The sequence below is a fragment of the Propithecus coquereli genome, unplaced genomic scaffold, assembly GCF_000956105.1.
Source record: "Propithecus coquereli isolate 6110/MARCELLA unplaced genomic scaffold, Pcoq_1.0 Scaffold42, whole genome shotgun sequence".
Taxonomy (NCBI): domain Eukaryota; kingdom Metazoa; phylum Chordata; class Mammalia; order Primates; family Indriidae; genus Propithecus; species Propithecus coquereli.
This window is the reverse complement of record NW_012149952.1, coordinates 3,995,975-4,001,211: the sequence shown is the minus strand read 5'-3', so window position 1 is coordinate 4,001,211 and position 5,237 is coordinate 3,995,975.

Here is a 5,237-nt window from a genome sequence, read left to right as displayed (position 1 = left end):
CACGGGTCATGCTTACTAACCAGTTGCAGACTAAAGGACCCTTAATAGTAATGACAATCATGACAAGCGTTATTATCGTATGACTTGTTACAATAAACAAATTCCCTTTGTATGTTTACCTACAGATGGTCCCCGACTTACAATGGATGGCCCGAATGACTTTTTGACTTTCCCACGGTGCGAAAGCGACATGCATTCAGTAGAAACCATCCTCCAGGTACCCCCAGCCATTCTGTTTTTCATCTTCGGTGCAGTATTTAATAAATTACATGAGATATTCAACACTGTATTGTTTTTTCAGGGGAGGGCTTGAGACAGAGTCTCGCTCTGTCACCCAGGCTGGAGTGCAGTCATGCGATCATAGCTCACTGTGACCTTGAACTTCTGGGCTCGAGCGATCTTCCTGCTTTAGCCTTCCACGTAGCTGGGACTACCGGTTCGTGCCACCACATCCAGCTAATTTTTGTATTTTTTTTAGAGATGGGTTCTTGCTATGTTGCCCAGGCTGGTCTTAAACTCCGGGACTCAAGTGATCCCCTGTCTTAGTCTCCCAAAGTGCTGGGATTATAGATGTGAGCCACCGTGCCCAGCCCGTTTGGATCCTTTGACCGAAGCTCTGCTGTTGGGCTGCCCAAGTTAATTCCGAGACTCTGGGACTCTGGCGTGGATTCCAACATGCTGGTATTAATAATAAGATTGTACTTCCCAAAGTCCAGTTCTGACTCCTAGATTCTGAAAGTAACGATTCTAAAGAGGCCAAGATCGTGGAATCCCTCCCATTTCCTCCTTCCCTCCCTCGTTCCCTCCATCCTTACCGTCTCTTCCAGGAAGGTCCCCAATTTTGCCAAATGCCACTTACTTGGGAGCACAATCCCAGCCCCCGGCCAGGGCCCAGGAGGTCTGGGTCTCTCCCCGTGTCTGGCAGCTGCTGGAGTCCTGGGAAGCCACCCTGTGTGCCAGGGCTCCTGTCGGACACTTCTGGCACTGCCACCTCCCCGGCCCCAGTGAACCTTCATGAGCAGGAAAAAACAGGAGTGGCCTTTCCCAGTCCCAGGGTGTGTTTGTCCTGGCTTCTTCCCATGACTCACATAGCCCAAAATTATGGGGCAGCCGGCGAGGCTGGAGAGGGCTCGGGTGGCGGGAAAGCTGACTTTGTGTTTGTGTCCCCAACACTAATCTCGAAGTCCCATTTCCTGGAAGCCAGACTTAGTGTGGTTTGACCTTCAAGGCCTGGAGGGCTGGGCCTGGACGAGGTCTCCCCACAGCGCGCCGCTGCCCACTAACCCCCGCCAGGCCACCCTTCTGCCCTCTGCAGGACACATAAAATATTCCTCCCACCTCATATGCCTTGAGGAAGACAGCCCTGGGTCACAACCTCCTCCGGCCTGAAGCCTCAACAGTAGACAAAACACAGACAAGTCCTGTCCCCACCCTGGGCCTCAATTTTCCATCTATAAAATGGGAAGATGCTGGCCGTAGTGGTTCTTAACCTCCTCTCGCAGCGCAGCACAGTGGCTGAGAACAAGGACTCCGAGGGCCAGACTGATAAGATTCGTGCTCCAGCTCCACCCTCGGCAAGTTTCAGGGTCTCGGCCGCTCTGAGCCTCGACTTTCCTCATCTGTGAAGTGGACGGTTGCAATGTGCACTGAACAGATCGCAAACACGAATAACAGCGCCTGGCACACAAGATATGCGGTGTGCGTGTTAACAACAACAAAGAATGTCATATAGATTCTTAAAATACACACCCACACGGCACAGGCCTAGCGAGAGGAAGCGGCTCCCACTCCTGCTTCGAAATCTCACTGCTCAGCACTTCTCAGCGTTCGTGCTTCTCTCTGCGCATGCTTCGGGGATTGAGGGGATGTATTTGTGCATTTCTCTTGTTGTTGGTTTAGGGAATAAACTCCTGTTGTTAGAGGAACTTATTTCTGAGGCAAGAGGCCAGGGCTCGTATCCGACCCAGGGCGTCTCCTGTCCCCTCTCTGAGTGACCCTGCCCTGGGTAGAGACAAACATCCCCTTAGTCCCCCCTCCGCCCCTGTCTGTCCTCGTCACCCACATCCTGCCAGCCTCAGGCCCCCGCGGGAACCCGCCCTGGTTGGGAAGAGGTTGGAGGGAGGCTATCCAACAGCTCAAACTTTCTCTGACCCGAGGCGTTTATAGTGGTCTGTTTCTCAGATCACTTGATCTTAATAAACTCCTTACCTAGCCACTGAGTCTCTGGGCATGAGTCTCAGATATTCTGGGAGGCAAAGGTTTTCTGGTGTCCCTGGAGCAGGGGGCTCTTCCCTGGGGGTCTGGGGTTTGCTGTGGGCCAAAGGCAGGGTCTCTGCAGGCCTCGGAAGGCAGGAGAGTGGGCAGTCTGTGCAGGGGGGTTTCTCTCTCAGCAACCCCCAAGAAATGCTGAGTACCAGCCCCTCAACTCCCTGGCCATTTCCAGTTCTTTGAATGAGAACATTCTAGAAGGTTAATTAAGTTTATCCATATAAACTACCATTTTTATAGATCAAAAAAGGTTGAATTTCAGCAAACCCATGAGAAGTCAGAATGCAGATCAGTGATCACCAAGGGGTAAGGGGAGTAGGGAATAGGGAGTGACTTTTTCATGGGTATGGGGTTTCCTTCTGCAGTGAGGAGAATGTTCTGGAACTAGATAGCAGAAGCAGCTATACAACATTGTGAATGTACAAAATGCCACTAGTGTGCATTTTACCACAATTTTCAAAAGCAATAAATAAATAATTACACCCCCTCACCCCAAAATAGGTTCAATTTTGGCAATTTCGTAGAGTTCAACCTGATGAAATTACAGGAGCCTGACAGGATGAATGTCTAAGACAGGGGAGCCGAGTCTTTTTTCTCTTTTGAACAATATAATATAGAACAATATATATTATGTGACACGATGCGTGGAAAAGAATGTCTTATCATATATGCAAATCATAAAGCACAACCATAAAAGGAACATCAGTGAAACCACCATCATTCTTAGAATCTTCCGTTATCTAAATCAAGGATTGGTAAATACTTGCTGTCAAGGGCCCCAGAGAGTAAATATTTTTACTTTTGCCAGTTGAGACGTCATTTGAGCTCTGTCACAATGACTCAGCTCTGCCCTGGCAACATGAAAGCCTCCATAGATAAATGGGCATGGCCTGTGTTCCAATAAAACTTTATTTACAAAAACAAGCAACGGGCCAGAGTTTGCTGACCCCCGATCTAAATCAAAGGCTCTGAAGGCTAGAATATTAGAATCACAGACTCTTAGAATGTTGGGATCACAGGCTATCGGACCCAAGGGAGCCTATGATGTGAATTACAGATTACTTGAATCGCATGATTCTAGAATGTTCTAGATTCCAGATTCTGGAGCCTTGAAGGGTTAGAAGCACAGAGCTCCAGCAATCAGATATTAGAATTTTGTAAACGCTTTGGAGCATCAGTCAAGGAAGTCCAGCCCTGAGCCGTTTGACACTCACGGCCACTGGCCACATGAGGCTACTGAGTATTAGAAATATGTCAGGTCTAAGGTCAGAAGTGCTGTTAAGTGAAAAATTCACGCCAGATTTCAAAGACTTAGTACAAAAAGAAAAAAGAATATGAACTCTCTCAAGAATTTTTTTATATTGACCACATATTGAAATGATACTCTCTGAACTATATAGGATTAAATACAATATATTACTACAATTAATTTTATCTGATTGCTTTTGTTTCTTTGTGCTTGTCTTTTACTTGCCTGCTGGGAAATATAAGATCACGCAGGAGGCTCTATATTATACACTGTATTATTATACGCTATATTTTATACACTATATTTTCATTAGGCTGTACCCATCTAGAGTGACACCCTCCAGGCTCTAGGAGGGGTGAGGCTCAGAAAGGTCACGTGGCGCAGTTGCAGAGGAGGAGAACTGAGGGGTACAGCTGGCTCAGCCAAGCCCATCTCCCACTTCCCTTCCCCATCACTTCCCCTTTGGCGCTTGTTGACCCAGCAGATTCTCCAGGCCGCAGATTTGGCCATCCTCTAGCCCTTGGCCCACTTCCCTCCTGGGCAGGGTTTGTCAACACCGGGTGGAGGCTACCTCGGGAAGGCCACCTGGATCCTACTCATCAGCCTCCAAGTGTTTCTAGAAGATCATTGTGGGGCCCATCTCTTGGGACAGTATCTCTTTCCTGAATCAGGGTGGGGGGAAAATACTTGCTGCCTACAACCCACTCCCCAAACCAGGAAAGCTATAGCATGACCAGGAACAGAGAGGAAGTGTAAGGGCTGGGGAGGCAGAGGAGGCAGTCAGGGAGGACTTCCTGGAGGACGCTGCACCCCCAAAAGAAGGTAAATGGGGACAAACGACCTGTGAAAAACAGGCTAGGCAGCCAGGAGATCAGGGAAGAGGCGAGGCGGGGGCCCCCACGGGGAGAGGATGGAGGGCTTGGACCACACAGGCCATGGGGTGTAAAGGAGGTGGCATCCAGGGTGGGTCCCGGGAGCAGGTCTGGGTGACTGGGCAGACAGTAGGGTTGTCCCTGCGATGGGGAGGCAAGGAGAGGAAGAGGTTTGGGGGAGAATGCTGAGGTCAGTTTGGGTGCGGTGAGTGGGTGGGGAGCCCAGGTGTGGTCAGAGATGTTGAAGGTATTGGGTGACGTCACCAGCGTGTGCAAGAAGCGAGTTGGAGAGAGAGTTCAGGAAAGCAAACACTGAAGACAAAGAAACTCTGCAAAGGAGGCAGGATCAAGCGAAGAGGCAGAAGTACCTGCCAGGTCGGGAGCAGCCAGGGAGGAGGTAGGGTTCAGGTCCTCCCCAGTGACCTCAGTGCCAGGGGGTCTGCACCAGTGAATGCAAAGTCTCAGAGCAAATTTGTCTCAGGTACCAACATTTACTCTCAAGTGGGCACAGATACTATACACAGCCTCTTCCGGAAGCTCAGCGGAGTGTGGCATCTGTCCTAGGCGCTCAATTTTTTTGGGGGGGGGAGATGGGATCTTGCTCTGTTACCCAGGCATGAGTGCAGTGCTCACGATCATAGCTCGCTGTGACCTTGAACTCCTGGGCTCAAGTGATCCTCCCGCCTCAGCCTCCTGAGCGGCTGGACTACAGGCATGCACCGCCGAGCCGAGCTGGACAGTGTCTTTTAATAAGAGGTGTAGCCAAGGCAGCCCTGACAGTACTGTAGCGCCAGGATCTAGCTACTTTTTGCACCAGAATCAGGCAAAATCTTGGCCCAGTGCCCCCC